A 22383-nucleotide genomic window follows, 5' to 3' on the forward strand; every position below is an offset into this window, starting at 1 on the left:
CCGTCGTGTTTTTTAGGATATGGGGCTCAGTGATGGCTTATTTTTTGCATATCGAGCAGACTTATTTAGCGGTACCATTTTTGCGTAGATGCACCGTTTTGATTGTCTGTTACTTTATTTTGCGCAAAATTTGCAATGACCAAAAAAACATAATTTTGGCATTCATTTGGAATTTTTTTTGCCACTGCTCTTTTTACCGATCAAATTATTTGACTTCATATTTTGTTAAATCGGGCATTTCTGAAAGCAGCGATACCAAATGTGTGTATATTTTTTATGTTTTTAACTGTTTTATTTTCAATGAGGTGAATGGGGGTTGATCTGGACTTTCAGTTTTTTTTTCATATGTTTAAAAACTTTTTTTACATTATTTATTTATTTTTACTAATCCCCTAGGGGACTTTATTACTACACAGTCTGATCGCTTGTTCATTTCTGCTAATCAGAGCTGCACAGCTGTGATCCGCAGAAATGCAATGTTCCTGTGAGACTTGGCGCTCTGTCAGCTCAAACAGGAAATACGTCATGATAGTGACAGGAGTCATCACCTGACTTGTCGCTACTATAGCAACAATAGTCTCCCTGTGATAGTCACAAAGCCTCTGATAGCGGCGGGAATGGCATGTTCCCCGCCGCTGCCATTTAAATCGTTCTGTCTCATTTTTACAAAGCGTCTAAGGGGTTAACAGGCGCAGGTGGATCGCGGATCCACCCGCACCAGATAGCCGCACATGTCTGCTGTTCAAATCAGCACACATGGGCAGGGATCACTGCTGGTTCACTGCAGCAACCGGAGGTGAGTACCATGACATGACCAATGATGTACTGTTACGTTATTTGTTGTAAGGGGGTTAAAAAATGGCTTTAAGTAAATAAGTATCTCTTTTTTAGCCCCTCAAAGGTTTTTTTCCACTATCAAAGTTAATTTTAAAATTAATTTTAATCAATAGATCTTGGAATGATAATTTCCACAATTTGATGTGTTTGGAGTAAGACAAAAGAGTATAGAAATTACAGCACGAGATCATAGCTGATTTCTTTTGTGAGGTAAACATTTCCCTGCTTGGTTTTAAAAAATATTTTACCTCAAAAAATAATTATTTGTGTTCTTGTGCAGTAATGTTTTTTTTTTTTTGTTTGTTGTTTTTACTTTCTCCACTTTCTCCCCGGCTCTGTAAATGTGGTATGATCAGACAATATTCCTGTGTGGTCAGACATGGTCATTACACAGTACATAGAGTGGGGAAAATAAGTATTCGATACATTTTCAATTTTGGACGTTTTCCCACCTACATATAATGGAGAGGTCTGTAGTTTTTATCATAAGTACACTTCAACTGTGACAGACAGAAAAAAAAATTCAGAAAATCACACACTGTATGATTTTTAAATAATTAATTTGCATTTATGTGCATAAAATAAGTATTTAATGTAGTAGAAAAACTGAACTTAACATTTGGTACAGAAACCTTTGTTTGCAATTACAGCGGTCAGACATTTCCTGCAGTTCTTGGCCAAGTTTGCTCACACTGCAGCAGGGATTTTGGCCCACTCCTCCATACAGATCTTCTCCAGATCTTTCAGGTTTCAGGGCTGTCACTGGGCAACATTGAGTTTCAGCAGCCTCCAAAATTATCTATTTGATCCAGGTCTGGACACTGGCTACACCACTGCAGGACCTTGAAATGCTTTTTACAGAGCCACTCCTTACTTGCCCTGTGTGTTTTGGGTCACTGTCATCAGCCGTGACCCATCTTCACTACTCTTACTGAGGAAAGAAGGTTGTCAGTCAAAATCTTTTGATATATGATCCCATTCATCATTCAATACAGTGCAGTGGTCCTGTCTGGAGATGAGCAAGAAGTAAAATGTTCGGTTGCTCAATGCTCGGGTCAAGCATATTGAAATGCTTGGGTGTTCGACCCGAGTAGAGTTGAGCGCGGTTCGAGGTTCGCCAGTTCGCGGTACGATTGATTTTGGGGGGTGTTCTAGATCGAACTAGAACTCGAGCTTTTTGCTAAAAGCTCGACAGTTCGAGTTACATTCGAGAACGGTTCTATCAGCAAAAGAAGGGCTTTTTACAGCTACAGTGTGCAGGGAGCCATCTCTGGCAGCCTACGGTAAGCTGGTAACCAAGATAAACATCGGGTATCCAAGCAAAGCGCTTTGGTTAGTAACCCGATATTTACCCTGGTTACGCATGCAGGGAGCCGACACTTCCCCGCTAGGCTCCGCCCCCTCCTGCACTCAGCATGTACACACACACACACACTCACCTGTCCCCAGCCATGCAGTACCCGACACTGACGTCCTCAGCGCCACATGGACCCGCTAGGCTCCACCCACTTTGCACTCTGCCGCCCGAACACTCGCACCTGCACACATAGCCCCGCTAGGCTCCGCCCACCTCGCACCCGCACACATTACCTTGCTAGGCTCTGCCCACCTCGCATCCGCACACATTACCCCGCTAGGCTCCGCCCACCTCGCACCACACACATAGACCCGCTAGGCTCCGCCCACCTCGCACCCGCACACATTACCTCGCTAGGCTCCGCCCACCTCGCACCCGCATACATTACCCCGCTAGGCTCCGCCCACCTCGAACCCGCACACATTACCTCGCTAGGCTCCGCCCACCTCGCACCCGCATACATTACCCCGCTAGGCTCCGCCCACCTCGCACCGCACACATAGCCCTGCTAGGCTCCGCCCTTCTTGCACCGCACACATAGCCCCGCTAGGCTCCGCCCTCCTCGCACCCGCACATATTAGCTCGCTAGGCTCCGCCCACCTTGCACCGCACACATGGCCCCGCTTGGCTCCGACCACCTCGCACCCGCACACATTACCTCGCTAGGCTCCGCCCACCTCGCACCCGCACACATTACCCCGCTAGGCTCCGCCCACCTCACACTTGCACACATTACCTCGCACTGCACACATTACCCCGCTAGGCTCCGCCCACCTCACACTGCACACATAGCCAAGCTAGGCTACGCCCACCTTGCACCGCACACATAGCCCCACTAGGTTCCGCCCACCTCGCAACCGCACACATTACCTCGCTAGGCTCCACCCACCTTACACCACACACATGGCCCCGCTTGGCTCCGCCCACATCGCACCCGCACACATTACCCCGCTAGGCTCCACCCACCTTGCACCAAACACATAGCCCCGCTAGGCTCTGCCCACCTCGCACCCACACACATTACCTCGCTAGGATCCGCCCACCTTGCACCGCACACATGGCCCCCTTGGCTCCACCCACCTCGCACCTGCAGACATTACCCCGCTAGGCTCCGCCCACCTCACACCACACACATAGGCCCGCTAGGCTCCGCCCACCTCGCACCACACACATTACCCCGCTAGGCTCCGCCCACCTCGCACCTGCACACATTACCCCGCCACGATCCACCCACCTCGCACTGCACACATAGCCCTGCTAGGCTCCGCCCACCTCACACCCGAACACAATACCTCGCTAGGCTCTGCCCACCTAGCACTGCACACATAGCCCTGCTAGGCTCCGCCCACCTCGCATCGCACACATGGCCCCGCTTGGCTTACCTGCGGTGAGGAAGTCCTGCCATCCCGACCTCAGTGCTGACACTGTCCTCCATGGCTGCCGCTTCACATCTGTCACTGCGGCCCGAGACTGTCACTAGCGGTGACGTCACGGGCCGCTCGCGATACTTGGCTGTGAAGGTGATTGAAGTCAGTGTGCAGTATCAGCAGTGCAGGCGATCAGCGCACGTAATGTACCTCGCTCCTGACAGCAGCACTTGTCATGCCCTGCAGTAACCTGGACTGACCTTCTGATGTTAGCTCAGGTAACTGCATTGCTCTCCCAGCCAATGGGGAACATTCTGTTCTTCATTGACTGGGACAGTGACTATGGTATGGATCGTCATGGGAACCGCTTGGATTACAGCAGACCTGGATTTGTTTTTCTTTCTAATAAATTGGTGAAAGAGGCAATGTGTTGGGCAGTGTTTTTTCAAAAAAAAATGTGTTTGTCATCTATTTTTTTTTTTATTACTGACTGGGTTGGTGATGTCGGGTATCTGATAGACGCCTGACCCCACCAACCCCAGAGCTTGATGCCAGGTGACATTATACATCTGGTATTACCCCATATATTACCCCGTTAGCCACCGCACCAGGGCACGGGATGAGCTGGGGCGAAGCACCAGGATTGGCGCATCTAATGGATGCGCCACTTCTGGGGCGGCTGCGGCCTGCTATTTTTAGGCTGGGGAGTGTCCAATAACAGTGGACCTCCCTAGTCTGAGAATATCAGACCCAAGCTGTCTGCTTTACCTTGGCTGGTGGTCCAATTTTGGGGGAACCCCTACGTGTTTTTTTTTTAAATTATTTATTTAATTTAAAATAACAGCGTGGGGTGCCCTCAGTTTTGCATTGCCAGCCAAGGTGAAGCTGCCAGCTGTGGTCTGCAGGCTGCAGCCGTCTGCTTTACCCTAGCTGGCTACAAAAATAGGGGGAACCCCACGTCATTTTATTTTTACATTTATTTATTATTTTGGTAAATACAAGGCTAAGCACCCCTTAGTGCCATATGAAAGGCACCAAAGGGTGCAAAATTACAAAATGCAGGACAATGGGACATTATGTGTCTTTCTGCTATTATAATGACAGAAAAGACTGATATGAAGTGTACAAGCACAGGAAACGAACCAGAGTGCTCTACGCTGTGAAAGGCAGTAGAAAATGGCACTGGAGTGAACATGTGACCGCCTCATGTAGGATGAAGCTATAGATCCTGGGTAAATTTATGTATTTTCCCTTCTTCCGTTTTTTGGCGGTACGCAAAAAAAACGGAAGGCACACGGATGACAAACAGATGACATACGGACCGTATGCATGTCATGCTCCCGATGCCTCGGCACCGCTCCTTACCCACTGATCCAGTCGCACCTGCATGGCACCACTCCTTACCCACTGATCCGGTCCACGTGTTTACCGGTCATGGCTGCCGCTCTTGCTCGTGCTCTCCTGTGTCCTGTCCCCAGTCTCATGTGTCTGACTCATGCTTCTGTATAGGGTCGGGCCGCGCCCACTCACCTGGTCTTATGGGCCCAGCACTGCTGCAGCAGAATATAACATGAGGCTGTGCTGGGTATATAAGACTGGCCTTGCCATGTGGAAGGGGCCTGATCAACGTGTCTTGTAAGCCTTGTATTGAAAGCCAGGTGCTCAGGTCCCCCTTGTGCCGTGTCCTGTGATCATACTATTGCCTGACATTCCTATCCGGCACCTGTGCCGGATTCCTGCACTGTCTCCAGGAACTCTGAAGCCCCAGTGACTGTTCTACCTGTCCCCTGTGGGACGCAGCCCCTGCCATGCTAGTGCTCCGGCTACCGTGCACCCAGGCCTCCAGTGGGGTGCACGGACCAGTGGATCCACCACCCGGACCTTACAATACGGAGTGGAAACGGATGCCACACGGATGCACCCGTGAAAAAACGAACCGTTTTTTGCAAACCGCAAAAACGGATCGGTCGTGTGAATGTAGCCCTATTCTAATCTGCCGTTTATAAACAGCAGGCAGAAATAAGTGAATAGCGCCCCCCAGTGTCAGAAAATCTCCGGGGTTTCAGGGGTAGCTGAGACCCTGGAGATCATGATTCAGGTCGGTTTGTCCGGTCCCCGCTCACTTGATCACTGGTGTACACCGTATACCGGTGTTCACGTTACTGTAAATGACAGTGCCGGTAAAAAATTATTTATGTCCCATCTAGCATGAACAAACATGTCAGATGGGAGATAAATCTCCTCCCCGGTCCCCCGGTGCCGCCAAAGTGCCCCCCCTGACCCCCTCCCGGAAAATCCAAGATGGCCACGCGCACAGCAGCGGGCCGGCCGCATTCACCTTACTCCTCTGATTTCTGTTGCATGTGCCATGACACATGCGACAGAGAACTCCTCCCCAGGCCCTGCCAGGTCAACCCCTATAACCCCACCGGTGTTCCCCAGTGTCCCACGGTACCTGTGCAGTGTTGATCCCCCGCGGCCCCCTCCATCACAATAGACGCTGCCGCATGCACAGAGCAGCTGTCAGCTCAAGTTCCTATGTTCAGACACAGTGAATGGTGGTATCCATACATCTGTAAGCTACTGCAATGCCATGCTCATGAGGTAAGGAACGTAGTTGATCAGGTGAGCTATACTACATTTGCAAATGGAGGGATTTGCTTTTATAGTTGCCCTGCTGAACGACTACCAAACATGAGAGTCCGTTATACGCCACAAGAAAACATGTCTAAATAGCGAGCTCTGTTGTTTAGTATTCATTCAGCTGGATAACTGGATAACTGGACTTAAAGGGGTATTTCATCTCCAAGATCCTATCCCCAATATATAGTAGGTGGAATAGCAATATTATCAGCAAATACTAATATTTGGAAAAGTAGAATAGTTCTCCTGATTAGGCATGCCCTTACCTCATGAGCAGCGCATTGCAGCTTTGGTAGCAACAGTTACGACATGGACTCTGATGTTGTGGACCCGTGGAGAGTGGGTGCAGATTCATTGCACCCACACTCCTCACATGGAGGGTCTGCACTCCTAGAAAATGGGGGATACGTTCCATGAGCATGTCCCCCCATATTCTAGACGGTCAAGAGTCATCGTGGGACCCCTTTATTTTTTTTCCTTACAATAAATTGGTTTAAGAGGGAATGGTTTGGGGAGTGTTTTTTCAAATACATTTTTTTTCGTCTATTTGTTTTGTTAGTACTGACAGTTTGTGATGTCGGGTATCTGATAGATGCCATGACATCACAAACTGCTGGGCTTGATGTCAGGTGACTTTACAGCTAGTATCAACCCCATTTATTACCCCGTTTGCCACTGCACCAGGGCACGGGATGGGCTGGGGTGAAGCGCCAGGATTGACGCATCTAGTGGATGCGCCAATTCTGGGGCGCCTGCGGCCTGCTATTTTTAGGCTGTGAAGGGCCAATAACTATGGACCTTCCCACCCTGAGAATACCAGACCAAAGATGTCCGCTTTACCTTGCCTGGTGATCCAATTGGGGGGGACCCTACTTTTTTTTGTAATTATTATTATTTATAAAATAATTATAAAAAAGAGCCTGGGGGGACCTCCACATTGGATCCCCAACCAAGGTAAAGCTGCCAGCTGTGGTTTTCAGGCTATAGCCTTCTGCTTTACCCTAGCTGGCTATCAAAAATGGGGAGACCCCACATCATTTTTTTTTAAACTATTTTTTTAAATAAAAAAAATTAATGGGCTTCCCTGTATTTTGATTGCCAGCCAAGGTAACGCCAGGCAGATGTGGGTGGCAACTCATAGCTGTCTGCTTTATCTGCGCTGAGAATCAAAAATATCGCAGAGTGCTATGTCATTTTTTTAATGATTTATTTTTACAGCACTGTCATGTCAGGCAATCAAAATACAGGGAAGCCCTTTTTTTTTTTAGTTATTTAAATAAATTATTAAAAAAAATATATATGGGCTCCCGCTGCATTTTTTGTATTGGTAGCTGAGGGTAATCCGAGCAGCTACTGGCTGCTAACCCCTACTGTTTAGTGTTACCTTCACTGGCAATGGAAAATCCAGGGAAGCATTTTTTTGCCAAAAAAACTTAAAAAAAAAATGACGTGGGCTTCGCCATATTTTTGTATGCTAGCCAGGTACAGCAGGCAGGTACGGCTGTCCCCAACCCCCAGCTGCCTATTTGTACCCGGCTGTGAACTAAAAATATAGGGAAGCCCTTTTTTTGAATTTCATGAAATTAAAAAAAAAACGACGTGGGCTTCACCCCATTTTTGTGTCCAGCCGGGTACAACTAGGCAGCTGGGGATTGGATCCGCAGCACAGGTTAGCCCGAGGTTTCTGGGCCCCTCTGCTGCGAATTGCAGTCCGCAGCCGCCCCAGAAAATGGCGCTCTCATAGAATCGCTATCTTCTGGCGCTGTATCCAACTCTTCCAGCAGCCCTGAAGCCGGGTGGCTTGCTGGGTAATAATGAGTTAATACTAGCTATGTTTTACCAGCTAGTATTAAGCCAGAGATTTTTAATGTCAGGCACGTTTGACCCAGCCATTAAGAATCTCCAATAAAGGGTTAAAAAAAACCACCACACAGAGAAAAAATACTTTAATAGAAATAAATACACAGACACACTTAGAGACTCCATCTTTATTACCCCCTGTCATCCCTCCATGATCCATGGTCTTCTGTCTTCTTTCTCCTTCAACACATGCAGCTCTGTCTGCTCCATCAGACAGCACTGCATGGGAGGAAGGACGCTTTTGCTTCGTGCAGAAATCACTTTGTGAGAGTGACCACAGGCTCCCGGCTCTAAGCGGTGGCACGGCTTGCCATAGCAACGGTGCTCCTATCACGTGATTCCGGTGCCGCTGCGTGCTGGTAGCGGGACGTCCCCGTCACCGCTACCAAGCGTGTTGCTATGGCAAAGGTGATCTCCGTTATTGACTGGCTGTGTCACCGGTCAGGAGCCGGCTTCTGCGGATGCTGGTAACATTGGAAAACATCAGGTAACCAAGAAGCCCTTTCCTTGGTTACCCGATGTTTACCTTCGTTACCAGCATCCGCCGCTGTAACGTTGTCAGTGCCGGCTCCATGCTCTGTGCACACATAGCCAGACTACACATCGGGTAAAATTAACCTGATGTGTACTCTGGCTAGGAGTGCAGATAGCCAGCGCTAAGCGGTGTGCGCTGGTAACCAAAGTAAATATCGGGTTGGTTACCTGATATTTACCTTAGTTACCAAGTGCAGCATCGCTTCCACGCGTCGCTGCTGGCTGGGGGCTGGTCACTGGTTGCTGGTGAGATCTGCCTGTGTGACAGCTCACCAGCAACCCATGTAGCGATGCTCCAGCGATCCCTGCCAGGTCAGGTTGCTGGTGGGATCGCTGGAGCATAGCAGAGAGATGCAATGACAGGTCCTAGCATGTCAGCGTCATAGTCATGTGACCAGTCTGTAGCCAATGAGATAATAGACATGTGACTGGTCACATGGCTATTTTGACGTCACGATAGGTCCTGCATCACTGCTGGCAGTGCTGGTTACTGGGAAGATTCAGCGATCATCGGATGAAATTGCGGCAGGAGACAGAGTGCAGGACGAATCACGGGGACAGGTAAGTGTTATGGCAATGTTTATTAACTGTATGTGTACATTTATAATGTGTTTTTATGTGTTTGTGATTGCCTCCCATTGTTTCCTATGGGGTTCGAGCGGTTGGCAGAACCGAACTCGAACCAAACCTCGGTTCGGCGAACCGGACTCGAGCCGAACCGCGGCCAGTTCGCTCATCTCTAGACCCGAGCACCGAGCCCAATGTTAGCCTATGAGAAACTAGATCTTTTTTCAGGAGGCACCCCCAGCAGTCTACAGAAAGCCTAAAAATGTCACAAATGTATGAGAACAGTGTCCCAGTAGTCTGCATAGAGGTGTACAGTTTTTTTTTCTACTGATGCTGACATTAGCAGGGGGACCTTGTGTGCCTGGCAGGATTTTAATCCATGGCGGCGTAGTGTGTTTCTAACAGTAAACTTTAACACTGTGGTCCCAGCTCTCTTCAGGTCATTGACCAGGGCCTCACATGTAGTCCAGGGCTGATTTGTGACCATTGTTAGATTCATCCTTACCACATGAAGCGAGAACTTGCATGGAGGCTCAGACTGAGTAAGATTGACAGTCAGCTTGTGTTTTTTGCAATATTGTGCCATCAGTTGTTGCCTTCTCACCAAGCTGCTTGCCAATTGTCCTGTATATCATCCCAGCCTTGTGCAGGACTACAGTATTGTCCCTGGTGTTCTTAGACAGCTCTTTGGTCTTGCCCATATTGGAGAAGTTGGACTGTGATTGATTGTGTGGACATATGTTTTTTATACAGGTAACGAGTTCAAACAGGTGCAATTAATGCAGATAATTCACAGTAGAAGGGTTTTTTAAAGAAAAAATAACAGGTCTGTAAGAGCCAGAATTCTTGCTGGTTGATAGATGATGAAACACTTATTTCATGCAATAAAATGCAAATTAATTATTTATCATACAATATGATTTTCTTCTCTTTTTTATGCTGTCTGTCATAGTAGAAGTGTACCCACGATAAAAATTACAGACATCTTTATTCTTTGTAGATGGGAAAATTTTGAAAATCGGCAGAGTATCAAATACTTATTTTCCCCACTGTAACACAGACAAATATAATACAAATATACAAGATTATCTCAACACAGTTTTTTTATTAAGCACATCCAAATGTGGAAATTATTATTATTCCAAGATCTTTTATTTAAAACTAGCTGCAGTACCCGGGCGTTGCCTGGGATAGCAACTGTCTCTCTCCCAGTCTCTGTCTCTGTGTTGCTGTCTGTCTCTTTCCTTGTCTGTCTGTGTCTATGTCTCTTTCCCTGTCTGTCTATTTCCCCATCTGTCTCTTTCCAGGTCTGTCTCTTTCCCATGTCTGTCTCTGTCTGTCTCTTTCACTGTCTGTCTGTCTGTCTCTATCTCTCTGTCTGTGTCTCTGTCTCTTTCTCTTTCTATCTCCCCACGACATTCATATTACCTCACACATAAGCTTCTTATACTAACAATGTCTTTTGTTCCTATAGCAACCAATTACAGCTGCTATTAAAACCAGTAGTTCCGGGCTCCATTTACTTTAATGGAGGCATGTTTTTGGAGAGTAACTGTAAAGCGTGGGGTTAAATTTACCTATCAAAACATAGTCTACGATGTTCCCTGGATCACGTGAGGCATCTGTGCAAAATTTCGTGATTGTAAATGCGACGGTGCGGATTCCTTTAGAGGACATACACACACACGCATACATACACAGACACATACATACATACACTGAGGTTTATATACCATGTTTTTCCAAAAATAAGACACTGTCTTATATTTTTTTTGCCCCCCAAAAAAGCACAAGGGCTTATTTTTGGAGGAGGTCTTATTCTTGGAGAAACACGGTTGGGGGTAAGTTTACCCCCCAAAAAATCAGACCCCCCCACTTCCCAGGAGACTCATACTCACCAGACCAGGACGTCTGCGTGATTCCTAGGTCTTCCTGTGATCTCCGGTCGGTGCTGCACGCCGTCCTACCCTGCTGCTAGCTGACACACACAGAAGATCCCAGACACACACAGCAGATCACACACACACACAGCAGATCTCTCCTACACACACACACACACACACACAGCAGATCACAGATATACACAGCAGATTACACACCGCAGATCGCAGGCACACACAGCCGATCACAGACACACACAGCCGATCACAGATATACACATCCGATCACAGGCACACACACACAGCAGATCGCAGATATACACAGCCGATCACACACACACACACACACACACACATCACATCACATCCAGCACTTACGGCAGCAGGGAATGAGAGCAAGTCACGTGTCCGGCCGCAGGTCCTGTTCGTCGCGCTGCACTGCATTGCCTCAGGATTCTCCCGGCGAGAAGAGATCGGTGTCACTGGATGAGGTGAGTGTGTATGCGATCCGATGTTTGTGTGTGTGTGATTTGATGTTTGCGTGTGATCCGATGTTTGTGTGTGCGATCTGATTATGTGTGCGATCTGACTGTGTGTGTGATCCGATGTTTGTGTGTGAGATCTGGTGTGTGTGTGTGATCTGATTGTGTGTGTGTGTGTGAGCTGATGTGTGTGGGTGTGCGATCACTGCAGGTCCTGCTGCTCAGTGTCGGGTGAGTGTAATTGCCGGGTGCCCGCTGTGTATAATGAAGTGTCCTGCAGTATCTGTAACTTTTTTAGCTGCACGGACACTTTATTATTGATCAGGGACTAGGACTTATTTTCAGGGGAGGGCTTATATTTAAGCCTTTCTCCGAAAATACTGAAAATCCCTGCTAGGGCTTATTTTTGGGGGAGGTCTTATTTTTGGAAAAACACGATATTAGATGAAATTTTTTCATGAGAAAACCTTTTCTGGACTGCGCATATATTAATTTTTGTGCTTATTTTGTTTCCTCTTCTTAGTCCAATAGCCATAACTTTTTTATTTTTCCATTGATATAGCCATCAAAACAAAACAATCACTGATCTCGGGGAGACCAGCCAGAGAAAACACTGCCGGCAGCCAGCGAGGGCTCTCAAGTCAGTGAAATCCTAGGTACATTGCTGCCTGGGAAATATGCAAATCCAAAAGGTCTGTGGAGCCTCTGTAAGGAGTCTCAACACAGAAAACAGCCAGATATCCCTCCGGGAAGGGCCCAGCCAAGGGGTGACTCTTTTTAGGAGACCACCATAACCACCATATTAAGTGGCCCTTTTAGTCAATATCCAACTTTTTGACAAGTTTAAAGATATGACAAGGGAAATACCAAGGCCAGGTATCCATCCACAGACAGCTGTTTCGGGGTATTGCCCCTCATCAGTGTGGAGTAGGATTCTGGCTGGGTGGGAGCAATGCCTAGTAGACCAACAAAACCAAACAATCACTGATCTCGGGGAGACCAGCCAGAGAAAACACTGCCGGCAGCCAGCGAGGGCGCTCAAGACAGTGAAATCCTAGGTACATTACCCCCTGGGAAATATGCAAATCAAAAAGGTCCTTGGAGCCTCTGTTAGGAGTCTCAACACAGAAAACAGCCAGATATCCCTCCGGGAAGGGCCCAGCCAAGGGGTCACTCTTTTTAGGAGACCACCATAACCACCATATTAAGTGGCCCTTTTAGTCAACATCCAACTTTTTGACAAGTTTAAAGATATGACAAGGGAAATACCAAGGCCAGGTATCCATCCACAGACAGCTGTTTTGGGGTATTGCCCCTCATCAGTGTGGAGTAGGATTCTGGCTGGGTGGGAGCAATGCCTAGTAGACCAACAAAACAAAACAATCACTGATCTCGGGGAGACCAGCCAGAGAAAACACTGCCGGCAGCCAGCCTAGGTACATTGCCCCCTTGGAAATATGCAAATCAAAAAGGTCCATGGAGCCTCTGTTAGGAGTCTCAACACAGAAACCAGCCAGATATTCCTCCGGGAAGGGCCCAGCCAAGGGGTGACTCTTTTTAGGAGACCACCATAACCACCATATTAACCCCTTAACAACCTTTGACGTACTGGGTACGTCATGGTGACATGGTGCTAAACGACCCATCACATACCCAGTACGTCGTGGCGAAATCGCGGCCTCGGAGCCCCTGTAAGTGCGATAATTGTAATGAAATAGAAGATTCGGGAAGGAAGGGACCTCTGCCTGACCTCAGGAGGTGTGGTGTCTCCTCTCCGAACTTACAGAGGCTGTGATTGGCTGACGAACGCCACTCAGCCAATTACAGTCACTGTAATGTGTCAGCAATTGAAAATGGCTGACACATTGAAATTCAGCCATAATCAGTGCTGCTGTAGCACTGATGACTGGCTGGAGCTGGGTGAACTTTGTTTCACCCGCCCCCAGCTCTGATTGGAGAGACCGGCCTTGTGACCGATCTCTCCAATCACCGTGGATCTGGTGCCGGTGACCTGTAGGTGACCGCTACCCTCAGCTTCACTCCGTCCGTAAAAGCTGATGAGAGCAGTCGCTGCGGGTGCCCATCGGTAAGTTATAGCCCCCCCGGTCCACTGCTGCCCCCCCGATCCACCGCTTCCCCGCCGATCCACCGCTGCCCCGCCGATCCACCGCTGCCCCCCCATCCACCACTGCCCCCCCGATCCACCGCTGCCCCCCCCGATCCACCGCTGCTCCCCCCGATCCACCGCTGCGTCCGCCACGCCGCTATTCCCGCCACTGTCCCTGTCCGCCACGCTGCTGTTCCCGCCACTGTCCCTGCCTGCCACGCCGCTTTACACGCCGCTGTCCCCGCCGCACCGTCCTTTTTCAGTCGCACCCACCTTTCTCAGCTGCCGCTGCACCCGATCGGCGGCCTCCGCCTCCTCCATCGGCTGCCACTGCACCTAATCGGCCGCCGCCTTCCATGTGCTGCCTCCCCTCCCCCGCTCACCTCCATGTGCTGCCTCCCCTCCCCCCCCTCCCCAGACCCATGTGCTGCCTTCCCTCCCCTCCATGTGCTGCCTCCCCCCTCCCTTCATGTGCTGCCTCCCTCCATGTGCTGCCTCCCTCCCTTCATGTGCCATCGCTCTCTCCCATCAGACTCTTCCCCCCTCCCTGATCGGCTGCCTGCTCTCTCCCATCCTCTTCATCTACTGCCCCTTTTCACCCTCCTCAATCTGCTGCCTCCTTCATCTGCTGCCTCCTCTGTCTGCTGTGATCCTGCTGCCTAGATCCATCCTGTAAGGTAGCTATCCCCAATCTCACCTCCCACCCCCCAATCCTCCGCCGCTCCTCCATCCGCTGCGCCCTTTCCCATCCTTCATCCGCTGCACCTTTTCTCATCTGCCGCTCCTCCATCCGCTGTGCCTTTTCTCATTTGCCACTACTCCATCCGCTGCGCCTTTTCCCATCCTCCATCCGCTGCGCCCTTTCCCATCCTCTGCCGCTCCTCCATCTGCTGCGCCCTTTCCCATCCACCATCCGCTGCGCCCTTTCTCATCTGCCGCACCTCCATCCACTGCTGTGCCCTCTTACATCGCATTATCCAGTGCAGTTGCTCGCTTCCAGACAGGAGCGGATGATGTGATGCAAGACTCGTGCATAATGGCAGGCGCTCATATTTTTTTTTTTTCATTTTTTTTTTTTTACTGACGTCCGTCTTTTTATTTCGCCAAACTAATATTTTTTTGTATTTTCTCTTTCTTTCTAGATTTTCCTTGTTCGTCAGAGACACAAACACACACATACACTAAATAAAGTATTTTTTCCTCACACACACAAACACTAAATAAAGTTTTTGTACACACACCACACATACAATGTCCCGATCCCAGAGACAGTATTCAGATGATGAGGCATATGCCTTTGTTGCCTCCGAGCCTGATAGCGAGGGAGATGACCCCACATTCCTCTGTTCCTCCCAAGCCGATTCCTCCTCCAGTGATGAAGGACCACCACGAAGATGTCGTAGGACGAGGTATCAGTCACAGCCCAGGGAGAAGAGCCGGGGCCCAGGGGAGAAGAGCCGGGGCCCAGGGGAGAAGAGCTGGAGCCCAGGGGAGAAGAGCCGGAGCCCAGGGGAGAAGAGCCGAAGCCCAGGGGAGAAGACTCGGAGCCCAGGGGAGAAGACTCGGAACAGAGCGTGAGTGACCCCCAGCCCAGCACTAGTGCTAGGGACCCCCAACCTAGCACTAGTGACCGGGTATGGACCCCAGTCCCTGAAAACTTTGCACCACAGATTCCTGAGTTTCTTCCCCAACCAGGAATCCAGTTTGATACTACAAACTTTGGAGCAATAGACTTTTTCAAAGTCTATTTCTCTGAAGAGTTTGTCAGTCTCATGGTGGTGCAAACGAATCTCAACGCCCAAAGATATTTGGCCCAAAATTCTGACTCAGCATTTTCTAGCTGGACCCCGACGGATTCAGTAGAAATTTTGAAGTATTAGGGTCTCACTCTTCACTTGGGGCTGGTGAAGAAGCCACAACTTTGCCAATATTGTAGTGTTAATATTTTATACAACACTCCAGTATTTGGCATGGTTATGACCCGTAAGCGTTTTGAGGCCATGCACAATTTTTTACATTTTAGGGACAATGCGGACAGTCTTCCCCGCGATGACCCAAATTTTGACAGACTGTTCAAAATTCGTCCGGTCATCGAACACTTCAAAAGTAAGTTTGCTGAAGTGTACGTTCCCCAGAGGGAAATTTGTGTGGATGAATCCCTCATCCACTTCAAGGGGAGACTGAAGTTTCGCCAGTACCTGCCCAGTAAAAGGGCAAGGTACGGCATTAAACTCTATAAGCTGTGCGAGAGTACCTCAGGGTACACTCACAATTTTAGAGTTTACGAAGGGAAGGACATGCAGATCCAACCCCCAGAATGCCCACCTACTCTGGGGGTGAGAGGGAAAATTGTGTGGGAGTTGATCCACCCACTGCTTGATAAAGGTTATCACCTGTATGTTGATAATTTTTATACAAGCATCATACTCTTCCAATCCCTCTCTTCCAGAGGTACCTCAGCTTGCGGTACTGTCCGGAAAAATCAGAGGGGCCTCCCTGTGACGCTAATTGGGCAACTGCTCCCAAGAGGTGAGAGTAGAGCCCAATGTAACGACAACATGGTTGTTGTCAAGTTCAAGGACAGAAGGGATGTCCTTTTCTTGACCAGAATTCATGGTCCCAGCACCACAGCCATCAGTGTTCGAGGTACCTCGGCACAGGTTCGCAAACTGGACTGTGCCTTGGGGTACAACAAACATATGCGGGGAGTTGATCTTTCCGATCAAGTCCTCCAGCCCTATAATGCCATGCGGAAGGTGAAGGTGTGGTATAAGAAGCTGGCTGTGCACATCGTGCAGATGGCACTGTACAATGCTTTCGTGCTCTCACGAGGTGCAGGCCAAACCAACACCTTCCTTCAGTTCCAGGAAGCAGTCATCAAGACCTTGATGTTTGGAAGAGAAGAAGCAGCTGTCCCTAGCAACTCTGGAACTGCAAGTGCCCGCATGGTACCAGGGCAACATTTTCCTGGTGAGGTACCGCAAACCACCGGAAGAGGAAGATCTCAGAAAAGGTGCCGGGTGTGCTATAGCAGGGGGGTGTTTCAATGCGACACTTGTCCCGATAAACCTGGACTTTGTGTGATAAACTGCTTCAAAGTTTATCACTCATCCGGGTACTAAATTAACATGAGCCATCCCAACATTCCTCCATAACACACACAAAACGACGTACAACACATAGACGGGGGGACCTTCTGTACACCACATAGACGGGGGGGGATCTTCCATAAGCCACATAGAGGGGGGAGGGGGGATCTTCAATAAGCCACATAGACGGGGGGGGGACCTGATGAACGCCACATAGACGTGGGGGAGGGGGATCCTCCATAAGCCACATAAATGGGGGGGACATTCCGTACGTCGCATAGACGGGGGGAACCAGATGTATGCCACATAACGAGGGGAGGATCTTCCATAAGCCACATAGACGGGGGGGGACCTAATGAATGCCACATAGACGGGGGGAGGGGGGATCTTCCCTAAGCCACATAGACAGGGGGAGGACCTGATGAACGCCACATAGACGGGGGGAGGGGGATCCTCCCTAAGCCACATAGACAGGGGGGACCTGATGAACGCCACACACATAGACGGGGGGGAGGGGGATCTTCCATAAGCCACATAAACGGGGGGGACATTCCGTACATCACATAGACGGGGGGGAACCTGATGTATGCCACATAACGGGGGGAGGATCTTCCATAAGCCACATAGATGGGGGGAGAACCTGATATACGCCACATAGACGGGGGGGAATCTTCCATAAGCCACATAGACGGGGAGGAACCTGATGTACGCCACATAACGGGGGGGATCTTCCATAAGCCACATAGACGGGGGGGAACCTGATATACACCACATAACGGGGAGGGATCTTCCATAAGCCACATAAACGGTGCGGGGAACCTGATGTACGCCACATAACTGGGGGGGATCTTCCATAAGCCACATAGACAGGGGGGGGCCCTGATGTATGCCACAGAGGGGGGGGACCTGACGTACGCCACAGATGGAGGGGATCTCTTCCATACGCCACATAGGTGGGAAGGGAGGGACCTGACGTACACCACACAGACGGGGGACCTGACATACACCACACAGACAAGGGGGGAGGGACCTGATCTATACACCACACAACACAGACGGGGGGAGGACCTGACGTACACCACTACTCAGCACACACATGACGGCCTGATGTACCGTACACAAATATACCACACTATGAAATTGACATACCAGGTCCCTGCTAATGTACAGCACTCCTTCCCTTTGGAGCCCTGCCGTACGCAAAAACAGTGGTCTGCTGCCACATCTGAGGTATCAGCATACTCAGGACAAATTGCCCAACAAATTTTGCAGTCTATTTTATCCTGTTACCCCTGTAAAAATTAAAAAATTGAGGCAAAAATAACATTTTTGTGGAATAACAGTAATTGTTTGTTTTTACGGCTCAATGTATGAAGCACGTGAGGGTTAAAAGTGCTCATTACCCATCTAGATTTATGCCATGGGGGGTATAGTTTCCAAAATGAAGTCACTTGTGGGGTAGCTCCATTGTTTAGGCACCTCAGGGGGTCTCCAAACACAACATGGCATCCACTAACTATTCCAGACAATTTTGCGTTTGAAAAGTCAAATGACGCTCCTTGCCTTCTGAGCCCCACTGTGCGCCCAAACAATTGATTACCACTAGTGATGAGCGAGTACTAAAAAGCTCGGGTGCTCGAGGCTCGGGCCGAGCATCCCAAGATACTCGTGTACTCGGCCCGAGCACCGATCCCAATGTTATCCTATGGGAGACCCGAGTATTTTTCTGAAATGACCCCCGGCAGCATTTAGAAATCCTAAAAATGTCACAAAAGTCTCAGAAGAGTGCTCAAATGACATGGCAACAGCATGGGGAAGACCCCTTGAAGCATTTATCACTCAAAAGTCACAGCTGTGAACAATTTTGTCCGTGTTTTACGCCATATTTACGGACTCACCAGAAAACCTTCCAAAATGACACCAAAATGAATTTTCATGGCGGAAATGTTAAGGGCACATACCCAATAGTGAGATAGAGCTGGTGTATGTTACTTTTTGAGATTAATACATGAAAGATTTTATGTAAAACATTGTGTGGCACTCCGATGTCCAAAACGCACGTTTTGTGCTTTTTACTAGCGATGTCGGTCATTTTTTTTTTCATTCTATCTCCCGTCGGTCGGTCTCGCTCTGTCGGTCTCTCTCTGTCTTGTCTGTCCCCCTCTCACAGTCTGTCGGTCATTCTCCCCCCTCTCTCTTACTTACCGTTCCCCGATCACTGCCTCGGCGCTGCACGGCTGTTCACTAAACTCCGGCGGCTTTTCCTCTTTTGAAAAAGCCGGCCGCTCATTAAACAATCTCGTATTCCCTACTTTCCTGCTTTTCGGCGCCTATGATTGGTTGCGGTGAGACACGCCCCCACGCTGAGTGACAGGTGTCTCACTGCACCCAAACACAGCATCCGGTGTGTGTGTGTATACTGTGCAGTGAAATAAATAATTAAATAATTAAAAAAAACGGCGTGCGGTCCCCCCAATTTTAATACCAGCCAGATAAAGCCATACGGCTGAAGGCTGGTAATCTCAGGATGGGGAGCTCCACGTTATGGGGAGCCCCCCAGCCTAACAATATCAGTCAGCAGCCGCCCAGAATTGCCGCATACATTAGATGCGACAGTTCTGGGACTGTACCCGGCTCTTTCCGATTTGCCCTGGTGCGTTGGCAAATGGGGGTAATAAGGAGTTATTGGCAGCCCATAGCTGCCACTAAATCCTAGATTAATCATGTCAGGCGTCTCCCCGAGATTCCTTCCATGATTAATCTGTAAATTACAGTTAAAAAACACACACACCCGAAAAATCCTTTATTAGAAATAAAAAACACTAACAAAGTCCCTCATCACCAATTTATTAACCCCGACAAACCCTCCATGTCCGGCGTAATCCACGGACCTCCAGCGTCGCTTCCAGCTGTGCTGCATGAAGGTGACAGGAGCTGCAGAATACACCGCCGCTCCGGTCAGCTTCACACAGCAACTGAGGTGAGTATAGCGATCAGCTGAGCTGTCACTGAGGTTACCTGGATGCAGCGGTGGCCGCGGGTAACCTCAGTGACAGCTCAGCTGATCGCGCTACTCACCGCCGCTCCGGTCAGCTCCATGCAGCAACTGAGGTGAGTATAGCGATCAGCTGCTGTCACTGAAGTTACCCGCGGCCACCGCTGGATCCAGCGGTGGCCGTGAGTTACCTGACTGACAGCAGCTGATCGCGCTACTCACCTCAGTTGCTGTGTGAAGCTGACAGAAGCGGCGGTGTATTCTGCAGCTCCTGTCACCTGAATGTACCAGAGCTGGACGCGACGCTGGAGGACTGTGGATTACGCCGGACATGGAGGGTTTGTCGGGGTTAATAAATTGGTGATGAGGGACTTTGTTATTGTTTTTTATTTCTAATAAAGGATTTTTTCAGGTGTGTGTGTTTTTTAACTGTAATTTACAGATTAATCATGGAAGGTTTCTCGGGGAGACGCCTGACATGATTAATCTAGGATTTAGTAGCAGCTATGGGCTGCCATTAACTCCTTATTACCTCGATTTGCCAACGCACTAGGGTAAATCGGGAAGAGCCGGGTAGAGTCCCAGAACTGTCGCATCTAATGTATGCGGCAATTCTGGGCGGTTGCTGCTGACTGATATTGTTAGGCTGGGGGGCTCCCCATAACGTGGAGCTCCCCATCCTGAGAATACCAGCCTTCAGCCGTATGGCTTTATCTGGCTGGTATTAAAATAGGGGGGGACCGCACGCCGTTTTTTTTAATTATTTATTTATTTATTTTACTGCACAGTATAGACTTGCCCACCGGCTGCTGTGATTGGGTGCAGTGACACACCTGTCACTCAGCGTGGGGGCGTGTCTCACTGCAACCGATCATAGGCGCCTGTGGGCGTGGAAAGCAGGGAATATGAGATGGCTGTGTACAGAGCACAGCGCGCCCGACGGTATAAAGGCTCGGTCACGCTGTGCAGGCCGGCCAATCACTACAATTCCACAACTAACAGGGCTGTGGCATTGCAGTGGTCTGCCAGCCAATCCCTGCATGAGGGCTGGCTCTCAAAAGAGCGCCAACATGCAGGGATGAAGACCACGAGTACAGCACGAGTATTGCGAGATTACTCGGTCCCCGCCGAGTAGCCCGAGTACAGTGATACTCGTGCGAGTACCGAGTAGTAACAAGCATACTCGCTCATCACTAATTACCACCACATTTGAGATATCTGTGTACTCAGGAGACATTGCACAATACATTTTATGGTGCAATTTTTCCTGATACCCTTGTAAAAAAAAAGCTATGTGGTAGAAGTAACAATTTTGTGGTAAATTTTTTTTTTTTATTTTTACGGCTCAACGTTATTAACTTTTGTGAAGCCCCCAGAGGTTCAAAGTGCTCACTAAACATCTAGATAAATTCCATGAGGGGTCTAGTTTCCAAAATGGGGTCACTTGTGAGTAGAGATGAGCGAACTGGCCGTGGTTCGGCTCGAGTTCGGTTCGTCGAACGGAGGTCTCGTTTGAGTTCAGTTCGGCGAACGTTCGACGAACCGAACTCGAACCAATAGGATATAATGGGAGGCAATCACAAACACATAAAAACGCATTATAAATGTACACATACAGTTAATAAACATTGCCATAACACTTACCGGTCCCCGCGATCCCTCCTGCACTCTGTCTCCTGCCGCTATTCCATCCGATGATCGCTGAATCCTCCCGGTGACCAGCACTGCTAGCAGTGATGCAGGACCTATCGTGACGTCAAAATAGCCATGTGACCAGTCACGTGGCTATTATCTCATTGGCCACAGACTGGTCACATGACTATGACGCGTCATGTAGGACCTGTCATTGCACTCTCCGGTACACGGTGCACATTTGTGTATCGCCGTGTACCGGCGACATGCTCTAGCACACGGTTGACGTTCCATTAGGGACCGGATGATACAGCCGGTCATTAACGGAGATCACCGTTGCCATAGCAGCGCAGTTAGCAGTGACGTCACCGCTAACCGCGGCTCCGGGAATCACATGATCGGAGCCCTGTTGCTACGGTAACACGTCTGTCACCGCCAGCAGCCAGCAGCACTGATCTCTCACGGAATGAAGGCTGCACGCTGGTTCCCGTAAGTGTGAGTGAAGGCTGCACGGGAAGCAGCGTCTTCCCCCATGCAGCAGTGATGGAGCAGAGCTGCATTTGTTGAACGAGAAAGACAGAAGACCATGGATCGTGGAGGGCTGACAGGGGGTAATAAAGATGGAGTCTCTAATGTGTCTGTGCATTTATTTCTATTAAAGTATTTTTTCTCTGTGTGGTGTTTTTTTTAACCCTTTATTGGCGATTCTTAATGGCCGGGTCAAACGTGCCTAACATTAAGAATATCTGGCTTAATACTGGCTAGTAAAACAAAGCCAGTATTAACTCATGATTACCCAACAAGCCACCCGGCTCCAGGGCTGTTGGAAGAGTTGGATACAGCGCCAGATGATGGCGCTTCTATGAAAGCGCCATTTTCTGGGGCGGCTGCGGACTGCAATTCGCAGCAGAGGTGCCCAGAAACCTCGGGCTAACCTGTGCTGTGGATTCCAATCCCCAGCTGCCTAGTTGTACCTGGCTGGACACAAAAATGGGGCGAAGCTCATGTCATTTGTTTTTTAATTATTTCATGA

The sequence above is a fragment of the Anomaloglossus baeobatrachus genome, chromosome 9 (assembly GCF_048569485.1).
Source record: "Anomaloglossus baeobatrachus isolate aAnoBae1 chromosome 9, aAnoBae1.hap1, whole genome shotgun sequence".
Taxonomy (NCBI): Eukaryota; Metazoa; Chordata; class Amphibia; order Anura; family Aromobatidae; genus Anomaloglossus; species Anomaloglossus baeobatrachus.